Raw genomic sequence first — 10,422 nt, 5'->3', positions numbered from 1 at the left:
GGCAAATGGATGGACCTGGAGGGCATCATCCTGAGTGAGGTAACACAATCACAAAGGAACTCACACAATATGTACTCACTGATAAGTGGATATTAGCCCAAAAACTTAGGATACCCTAGATATAAGATACAATTTGTTAAACGCATGAAACTCAAGAAGAACGAAGACCAAAGTGTGGACACTGTGCCCCTTCTTAGAATTGGGAACAAAACACCCATGGCAAGAGTTACAGAGATAAAGTTTGGAGTTGTGAGGAAAGGATGGACCATCTAAAGACTGCCATATCCAGGGATCCATCCCATAATCAGCTTCCAAACGCTGACACCATTGCATACACTAGCAAGATTTTGCTGAAAGGACCCAGATATAGCTGTCTCTTGTGAGACAATGCCGGGGCCTAGCAAACACAGAAGTGGATGCTCAGAGTCAGCTATTGAATGGATCACAGGGCCCCCAATGGAGGAGCTAGAGAAAGCATCCAAGGAACTAAAGGGAACTGCAACCCTATAGGTGAAACAACAATATGAACTACCCAGTACCCCGGAGCTCTTGTCTCTAGCTGCATATGTATCAAAAGATGGCCTAGTCAGCCATCACTGGAAAGAGAGGCCCATTGGACTTGCAAACTTTATATGCCCCAGTACAGGGGAAGCCAGGGCCAAAAAGTGGGATTGGGTGGGGAGGGGAGGGGGGGTGTATTGGGGACTTTTTCGATAGCATTGGAAATGTAAATGAAAATACCTAATAAAAAATCCATTGTGATGAATTGTCTAATTATGTAATTATGCAATGAGGGTGTTGAGAGTGTATCATTCTTGTTCATGATCTTAAGGACAGAACATTCAGCCTCTAATCATTCATTATGAAACTTACCTGTCCATTTTCATATTTTTCCTTATCATGTGAAGAAAATACCTTATAATTCCCTTACTCATTTTGTGATTTTTATTAGCATATATTTACAGTAAATTTCAATATTCCTTCACTGTAAAGATGTCAACGATATATGTTTCCCCTAGAAACTTTGGCTCTGCCCTTACATTCATTTAGCTCCCCTTTAAAAAACTTCAGTTGAGTCTTACTCATTGATATATGGAGCATTCAGAAGAATCTCGTGTGATTGTTTCTGTTCCTTGTATTTCCAGTTTTATTATATTGCTGTCCAAGCAGACATCTTGCTTCGTTTCATTACATTGAACTTTAAGTTTCTTTTTGACCCAGTGTTCTGCCTTGAAGATATTTCTATGTGCTCTCCCATAAATGAAATGTACGTGGCAGTTGTAAGGCAGATGGCTGCTGTGATCATATAAAGGAATTAGAGAAGTTATTTGTAAGTGTGGGCTCTAACTTTAGCTTTGTGAACTTCATTTAAGCTAATCCTCAGAATTTCATGCAATCTCTTAAAGATTCCTTTTACTGTTCACTGGGAACATACAGTATTTCTGATGTGGGATCTTGTTGGGTGGACTGCAGCAGTTTCTGTAGTTCTTTTTTATTTTTCCAGCTTTTAGCAACTTTATTCTCCTTCCATCTTTTTTCCCTTTGCTCAGGCGTCTGCACAGCAGCTCAGGACCACTCAGTGGTGGCTCCAACCCACTCAGTGGCCTGCGCTGTGGGAGCTGCTGACCAATCCTCAGTGGCTGGTTGTGCACTCCAGTCTTCCGTGGGGAACTGCTGGATGGGCACAGAGGGAACCTGCACACCCTCAGACCAGTCGGCCACCTCAGGCTGAGCAGCAGTGAACTCAGGAGCTGGTGCTGTCCATTCACCCTGGAATTCCACATTGGTCACAGCCTTCTCGGCAGCAGCCTGCTCCTCCTTCTCAATCTCCTCTGGGTCTCTGTAGAAGTAAAAATCAGGCACGACCTCCCAGGGGTGCTCACAGGAGATAGTACCTCGCATGTGGAGTACTTCCCTGGCCAGCATCTCATGAACCTGTTCCTGGGACTCAAGAATATAGTGTCTGCTATGTTTCTTGGGTGGATTTCTCTGTATGTTTCTTATCCTAAGGGGACCTTATTCTAAGGTCTTTTCTTTCTTCTTCTTCTTCTTCTTCTTCTTCTTCTTCTTCTTCTTCTTCTTCTTCTTCTTCTTCTTCTTCTTCTTCTTCTTCTCCTTCTCCTTCTCCTTCTCCTTCTCCTTCTCCTTCTCCTTCTCCTTCTCCTTCTCCTTCTCCTTCTCCTTCTCCTTCTCCTTCTTGAGAAAAGTAGGAAAGTAAAGTGTGCTTAAAATATATGTTATTATTTTTTAAATCAATAAATTTCTCAACTTTATTTCTAGTAATTTTAAAAAACTTCTTATTGGTTCATTGTGAATTTAATATTATGCACCTCAAATCCCACTAATCTCCCCATCCCCTCATACCTGCCCTCCACCCTTGAAACCACCCTAACAGAGGAAAAAAGCTCATTGTTGAAGCTGTAGTTTGTCACAGAGTGTCCCACAGTACATATGTATATATACATATATAATTTTGTCTATACTTTTTTGTCTGAAAATGTTTGTAGCAATAACTTGTTGGTCTGGTAAGATGTCTCTGTCTTCTGATACTCTATCAATATTGGAACCTCACTGAAACTCCTGGGATTCCTCTCAGTTATCCTCCTATTGTCCTGTGTCATGGGGATCCTGTAGCTTTAGATCTGTACACCTGGCCCCTTCATGCACTCTAGCAGCTTCTCTATGAGATAGATTTTGGGGTGGATGAATTCAAGGCCCAAAATATTGGCCTTGGAGGTATCTGAGCTGTTTAGCACCACTCCTGCCTGCTGTACATGATGAAGCATGAGGGAGATATCTGTCCATTGCCCATGTCATCACATGGCAGACAAGTAGCAGACACATAGTAGGCCAGCTTTCACATGATGACACCCTCAGAGCCAGAACTCCCATGACCCTGCCATCAGGTTAGGCTCTACGTCTCCTCTTTACAGTACTACAGCTGATGAAGGACAGGAAGAGCTTTCTTGCTCTTTTGACCTCAGAGACAGTTCTCCTCCCTGCTACAGGTAGCAAGAAGCAAGGGAGTAAGGAAGTTATCTCCCTCTTGTTGATGGCAGCATGGAAGATTAGTGACTGTTAGTTCTCACACTTTCATATCCTTAAAGCTGGATCACAAAGTTTCCACAATGGGCAGGGCCTGTCTCCTGAGTCCCCCTGATAGCTACATGCCCCAAGAATCAGCTCTCAAATGATGCCCAGATGAGGGGTAGATCCAGTTTTGTACAGTTCTCATACCTTGACATTTCTCAGGCACCAGCCTAGCCCAGGGACATCTACTTGGAGTTTAGTGGTAACATACCCTGCAGGGTCATGGACCCAGACATGGTCCCAGGTGGTATCAGCTGGTATTTACATCAGACTATTTCTTACTACCCTTAAGTCTCTGGCCCTAGCACTCTACATCAAGCCCACATCCTTTAGTTTCTAATTTTCTTCCATTTGTCTATCACTTATTTGCTCCTCTTAGTGCCATCCAGAGATTACTAGGTGTTTGGGATCATCTCAGTAGTGGTCTCAGGAGTGCCATGTCCCACTCATGCATTATGGCTCCTGGCAGGGGTCATCTTTGCATGCTCTGCTTCCCCAGTCCCCTACTCAGGTCTGCACTGTGCCAGACTGCTGGGCATCTCAGGCTAGTTTCTATTCTGAGCTCCTAAGTGGCTGCCAGTTGGCCCATGTTCCCAAGTAGAGTTCCTCTAGTGTCTGACTTTTTCTGTCAGACATTCACAGGTGAAAACATTGAGTGTAGATAAAGCTTCTCTCCTCTCTGCTGCCTACTGACACACATGTGACACAATAGCCACAGCTGCCTCTAGTGGCAGGTCTTTTTTTAACACTCCTTTACTGTTTTTTTTTTTGTTGTTGTTGTTTTTTAACATGAAGTAAATGGTAGGATTTATTAAATATCAAACCCAGTATATTGCTAGTAGTCAATTTCACTATCATTTTTATTTCTCCTTTGACCTCTAACTCATTCTTGGATACTAAGTAATCTGCTATTACTTAGTAGATGCCTCAAAATATTGAATCTAGTTGTGTTTAACTCTCTGCTGCCAAATAATCTAAATCTTGAACCACTGTCAGCAGTACACCAAAGGTGTGCACCTGAGACCTTGCCTATGATATTTTCTGCTGTGATTCTCTATTTTATACATTTTGTTTGTGGTCTTGAATTCTGTAACAGCTTTATTTCCTCAATACTTTCACTTCACCCAAAGCTTCTCTTTATCTCATTATTCTACCTTTAAGTGCTTCAAGGCTGATTCACAAGCACCCTAGTCTCTTGGACTCTTCCTTCCAGTGGGATACACCACTAGCCATTTCTGTTATCTCCTTTGGGTCTGCACTTCATTCTGGAGAGACAATCAATACCTAACTTGGCTGCTTTAAAAAAAATTTTAAACTCAGTATAATTATTTTATGTATGTTACCTCATAGGAAATCTGTTTGGACTTGTTTTGATTTTAATCCCATTCACTTTAATTTTCTCAAATCTTTCATAGATTAGTAGATTCTCTTAATCATTCTGGATTCATTTTTATGGTTTATAAAGTTGATTTCATTTTATTATTAAGTCTAAAAGTTGTCCCTTTTCCCAAGTCATAGTATTTGGGACATTTCATAAATGCCTATGCTCAATGAGGTGTCTCCACTCAAACTGGGCCATAATTCTGGCACATGTCAGTCCTTGCACAGACCAGTTAGCATAATTTTTCTGTTCTCAGTCTCCTAGAAATGACCCTCTGCTAGGTTTTTCAAAGTCCATGTCCAATCTTTCCCCCAAGGGCTGAAGGCTCTCAAGAAAACTTCTGGGGCAGCTTCTCTGCATAGCAAACTCATTGTTTACATGCCAAAGACAGAACACTTAGTATCTATCTTCTTTGTTAAGGACCCTTTTGAGATCTCATTTCCTTTTTCCCCACTGTGTCCTAGAGTGAAAAGAGCTATAGTGTATTGCCCACCACAGGGGCTTTATTATCCTCAAGATGTGTCTGTTCTGATGTCTCAAAATAATTGTCTTATACATTTGATCCATGTTTTATAGTTACCTATATCGGAAAGATTATAAAGTTCAGAGTTAGTTAACTTCAGTTAATGGAAGCAGAAGTCTTCTTAAATACTTGAGAATCGACTACATATAACATTGCTAATAATTACCAAGCATATAAAAATGCAAATTCTCACTAATTCAAGAAAGGGTAAAATTGTGTGTGTGTGTGTGTGTATAATGAAAAACAATATGCAATGACTTTTCTTACTTTCTAAAATATACAAAGATCTTTCTCCATGATATTCTAAACAGACTATTCTTATGGACTTAAAATTATCTCATATACTCACACATGAATGGTTCTAGTGTTATTCTTTGCTTTATAACCCCGTATTTTGTGAATATAACAGTTTACCTTTATAAATTTCTTGTGATTATTTATATATTTTATACTGAAATATTTCCATTTTTATTCCTATGTATCTAGAGTGACTACAGTACCATCATGTGAATATAAGTGTGAAACTACTTCATATAAGTCAAAGGCCTTAGATAATACTATTTTAAGTGGAAAATATGTATAAAAGTTATTTCTAGGCAGGAAATTTGTGTGCATGTAAAAAGAACAAGTCTATTTTAGGAGATAGTGACTCAACATCTTTTGCTAGAGAAGAAATTCATTAGAATGACACACAGGCATAATGAGTTTAGATTCTTAATCTTAATACCTTATTATGAGTACCAGTTTATAAAATATAAATCCCTAAATAATATTACCAATTGACATAAGCAATTCATCTTCTAAGGATATTATTTACATAAACATAGGTACTATTATGAATTCTCACAGTAAGTTCATAAGAATATATTCACTGATTAAAACAAAGGTCCATGAATTTTGTTCATAATACTTGCAATTCAATTTTATTAGGGAGGATGACAGTAATGAGCTTCAGCAATTGTTCTGTACAAGACACAATAAAGAGTCCACTATCCTGCCAATATTCATGTCCATGCTAATGTCAAACAACTTATTGCCAGCTACAAAGGTATAAATATAGAATGTTCAGCAGAGTAGCAACTCTGTTCTTAGAAACCCTTTGTGGATTTTTACTTGTGCCTATAAGAGACGATTTTATATGATATGTGAAACAGAGAGAAAAATGGTTTGTCTGAAAGGAAGAAAGCGGACTTTACATTCACCTGAGATCCACTAGGTACATGTTCCAGTTGATTTTCTTAGCTGCGGTTAAGCAACAAAATATAAACAAGTGGCAGCTCCATTGCTTCATGCTCCTCATTCTTAGAATAGTTATAGTTGATGCTTTTACCAAGGCAATCAAAGCAACCTCCAGGAACAAATTAGTCGGTTTCTAATGCATAGTCTGACTAGTGAGGCCCATTTAATCACAATTTATCATCAAGACCATGGACGGTACCCTCCCCAGTATATTCAGTGGAATACATAAAATATCCCTCTCTCCTACCTTGTAAAAACAAAAGGTTGTTCTATTTAAGAAGCTGCTTTAGATTTATGTTTTACTATAGTCAGTTTGAGGACTTTTCCATATGAGATGACCAGGAAATAATGACATTATAAGATGATTTCATCTATTTTTGTACCTTTGGAGAATAGGAAGTCTGACCCAAATAGTAACACTGGCTTTTTCTTTTTCTTTCTTTTTAAAAAATATATAGCTGTCTCTTGTGACACTATGCTGGGGCCTAGCAAACACAGAAGTGGATGCTCACAGTCAGCTATTGGATGGATCACAGGGCTCCCAATGGAAGAGCTAGAGAAAGTACCCAAGGAGCTAAAGGGATCTGCAACCCTATAGTTGGAACAACATTATGAACTAACCAGTACCCCGGAGCTCTTGACTCTAGCTGCATATGTATCACTGGAAAGAGAGGCCCATTGGACATGCAAACTTTATATGTCCCAGTACAGGGGAACACCAGGGCCAAAAAAATGGGAATGGGTGGATAGGGAAGTGGAGGGGAGGGTATGGGGGACTTTTGGGGTAATATTGGAAAATTAACTGAGGAAAATACATAATAAAAAATATTTTAAAAATATGTTTTTTAATCTTATTTTTATTTATTCACTTTACATTTTGCTCACTGACCCTCCTTCCCATCATTCCTTCCTCACCTTACCCTCCCCTTGTCCTCTGAGAGGGTGGAAGACCCCCTGAGTACTCCCACATTGACACCTCAAGTCTCTGTGGGGCTAGGTGGATCCTATTCCACTGAGGTGAGACAAGGCAGCTCAGGTAGAAAAATATATACCATTGACATGCAGCAGCTTTTGGGCTCCAGTTTTTCGGGACCTCATGTAGACCAAGCTGTGTATCTGCTACATCTGTGAAGGAAGATAAGCGAGTGGCAACTAAGTCCAGCTTGTGTATGCTCTTTGCTTGGTTTTGCAGTCTATGAAATCCCCAAGGGTCTAGATTAGTTGACTCGGTTGATCTTTTCATAGAGTTCCTATCTCCTTTGAGGCCTGCAATCCTTCCCACAACTCTTACAGAAGAGTCCTCAAGCTCCACCCACTGTTTGGGTGTGGGTCTCTGCATCCCTCTGAATCAGCAGCTGAGCGGAGCCTCTCAATGAACAGTCATGCTACATTCCTATCTGCAAGCATAATCCCCAGTACAGGGGAATGCCAGGGCCAGGAAGCAAGAGTGGGTGGGTTGGGGAGCAGGGCGGGGGAGAGTATAGAGGCTTTTGGGGATAGCATTTGAAATGTAAAGGAAGAAAATGCCTAATAAAAACAAATGAAAAAGAAAAACATAATGCCAGGGATTGGTGCTTGCCCATGAGATGTATCTCAGGTTAGTCTCGGTTATTGGTTGGCCATTCCCTCAGTCTATGCTTCATCCACCAGTCCTGCATTTCTTGAGATAGGATAAATATTGAGTCAAAGTTTTGTGGGTAGGTTGGTGTCCCTATGGTTCCACTGGGGCTCCTGCCTAGTTGCAGGAGTTGGCCTCTTCAATTCCATATCCCCACTGCTAGGCATCTCAGATAAGGTCACCCCCATTGATTCTTGGGAGTCTGCCTTTTCCCATGTCTCTGTATCTTCTTAGAGATGTCTTTCACCTCCCTACCCCAGTAAGTTGCAGATTTCCATTCATTCTCATGCCCATCTGTCCATCTTTCCTATCCCTTACCATATGTGATCCTGAACTCTCCTCCATTCCTCTCCCTGTCCCATCTCCCACCCAGTACCTTCCCTGCATGTGTCTCCCATGACTATTTTATTCTCTCTTCTGAAGAGATTCACGAATCCTTGCTTGGGCCTTCCTTCTTGTCTAGCTTCTTTAGGTCTGTGTAGTGTAGTATGGTTATCCTGTACTTTATGACTAATATCCACTTATAAATGAGGATATACAATAAGTGTCTTTTGGGTTTGGGTAACATCACTCAGGATGATATTCTCAAACTCCACCCATTTGCCTACAAAATTCAAGGTGACTTTTTAAAATGTAAATGTACCACATTTTATTTATCCATTCTTCAGAAGAGGGACATCTAGGTTGTTCCCAGTTTCTGGGTGGGTGGTATTATGAATGAAGCTGCTATGAACATTATTAAACAAGTGTCTTTGTGGGATGGTGGAGCCTCTTTGGGATGTATTTCCAGGAGCGGCATGTCTGGGTCTTGAGAAAGAACTATTTCTAGTTTTCTGAAAAACAAGAAAGTTGACTTCAAAAGTGGTTGCAGCAAGCCAATAGCCAACTTTAAACAAAATAGAGAAAAACTTAAAATAATTCCACTAAAATCAGGGACCAGAGAAGGCAGCTTACTCTCTCCCCCTCAATTAAATATAGTATTTAACATTCTAGCCAAAGCAATAAGATAGCTAAAGAAAATCAAGTGGTTACAAACTGGAGAGGAAGAAGTCAATGTATCTTTATTTGTGAATGATTTGATAGTATACATAAGTGACCCCAAAAATTCTACCAGAGAATTTCTACAGCTGATAAACAGCTTCAGCAACGTGGCTGGATACAAAATTAACTGAAAGAAATCAGTAGCCCTCCTTTATACAAATCTGAGAAAGAAATTAGGGAAGCAACACCCTTTACAATAGGCATGATAATATAAAATATCTTGGTGTAAATCTAACCAAGCTACTGAAAGACCTATATGGCAAGAACTTCAAGTTACTGAAGAAATAAATTGAAGAAGATGTTAGAAGATGGATAGATTGGTAGGATTGACACCATGTAAGAAGCTATTTACCAAAAGCACTTTACTAATTCAATGCAATTACTATCAAAATTCCAACACAGTTCTTTTCAGAGTAATTTTCAACTTAACATGGATAAAACAGAAAAACCAGGATAGAAGAAATGATCTGTAATAGAAAAAGTTATCACCACCCTTGAATTCAAGCTATACCTCAGAGCAATAGAAAAAAAACTGCATGGTACAGGTATAGGAACAGATATGTTGATTAATGGAATCTAATTGAAGAGTATGTGTTGCAGGATTTTCCCAGTCCAAACACATTAGGGCAGTGGGAGGCTTGATTGGACAGGAGGAGGCAGGCAGAGTGAGAAGTGGGGGGGGGGGAGGGAGGAGGGAAGGAGGGAAGGAGGGAGGGACAGGGAGAGAGAGAGAGAGGGAGAGGGAGATTGGAGAAGGAGAGTGAGAACCAGAATGGAGGCTGATGTGGTGTTTACATAATGTTAGAATAATTGGGTTAAAGCTGTATCATTATTATTTCGCTCTGAAATTATTGTATTGGCATTTTGTAAATTATGTTATTATTGATGCATAAATCTAATTGACTAATTAAGCATTAAGAGTCTTGATTCTACTGGGTAATTAGGTGTTGAGATAGCAAACCATGGGTGCGGGTGCGTGGGGCATTGCAAGAGGAACTCTGGGGCCCCCGTCAGAGAGATGGCCTGATGGGAGCCATGTGGCTTAGCAGGGCTGGTGAGTTGGTAGGCTGAGAGCCCAAGCGAGTGGGATCACCTGGCGCAGGGGTTAGCTCTAGATATTTCCTGCAACAAGTATGAAACAAATCCAAACGCCTATAGACGCTTGATTTTTGACAAAGAAGACAAAACCAAACAATGGAAAACAGAAAACATTTTTAACAAATGGTGCTGGTCTACATGGGTGTCTGCATGTAGAAGAATACAAATAGGTTGATATCTATTACCCTATTAAAAAAAAAAACTCAAGTCCAAGCGGGTCAAATCATCAGCATAAAACTGGATATATTAAACCTAATAGAAGAGAAAGCATGAAATAGCCTTGAATGCATTGGTACAGGAGACAACTTCGTGAACGCAAAGCCAATAGCACTGGCATCTTAATCAGGTGGTACTAGCTACAACTGTTATACTGATCACCAAATTAAAAGGATGGGTTCTATTTTCCAGCATTGGAATATACTGTTTTCCTAT

General features: G+C 40.1%; 2 pseudogenes; both read right to left on the bottom strand.

Annotated features, from left to right (window-relative positions):
• Positions 1 to 1,566: 1,566 nt before the first annotated feature.
• LOC110307449 (small ribosomal subunit protein uS2 pseudogene) lies at positions 1,567 to 1,902 on the bottom strand (annotated as a pseudogene).
• Positions 1,903 to 3,700: 1,798 nt separating this feature from the next.
• On the bottom strand, positions 3,701 to 3,825 carry LOC115032879 (small nucleolar RNA SNORA17; annotated as a pseudogene).
• Positions 3,826 to 10,422: the final 6,597 nt, after the last annotated feature.

The sequence above is a fragment of the Mus caroli genome, unplaced genomic scaffold (assembly GCF_978045245.1).
Source record: "Mus caroli unplaced genomic scaffold, Mus_caroli_1 scaffold_14, whole genome shotgun sequence".
Taxonomy (NCBI): domain Eukaryota; kingdom Metazoa; phylum Chordata; class Mammalia; order Rodentia; family Muridae; genus Mus; species Mus caroli.
The sequence above is the reverse complement of the archived record's forward strand: the minus strand, read 5'-3'. Positions and strand labels throughout refer to the sequence as shown.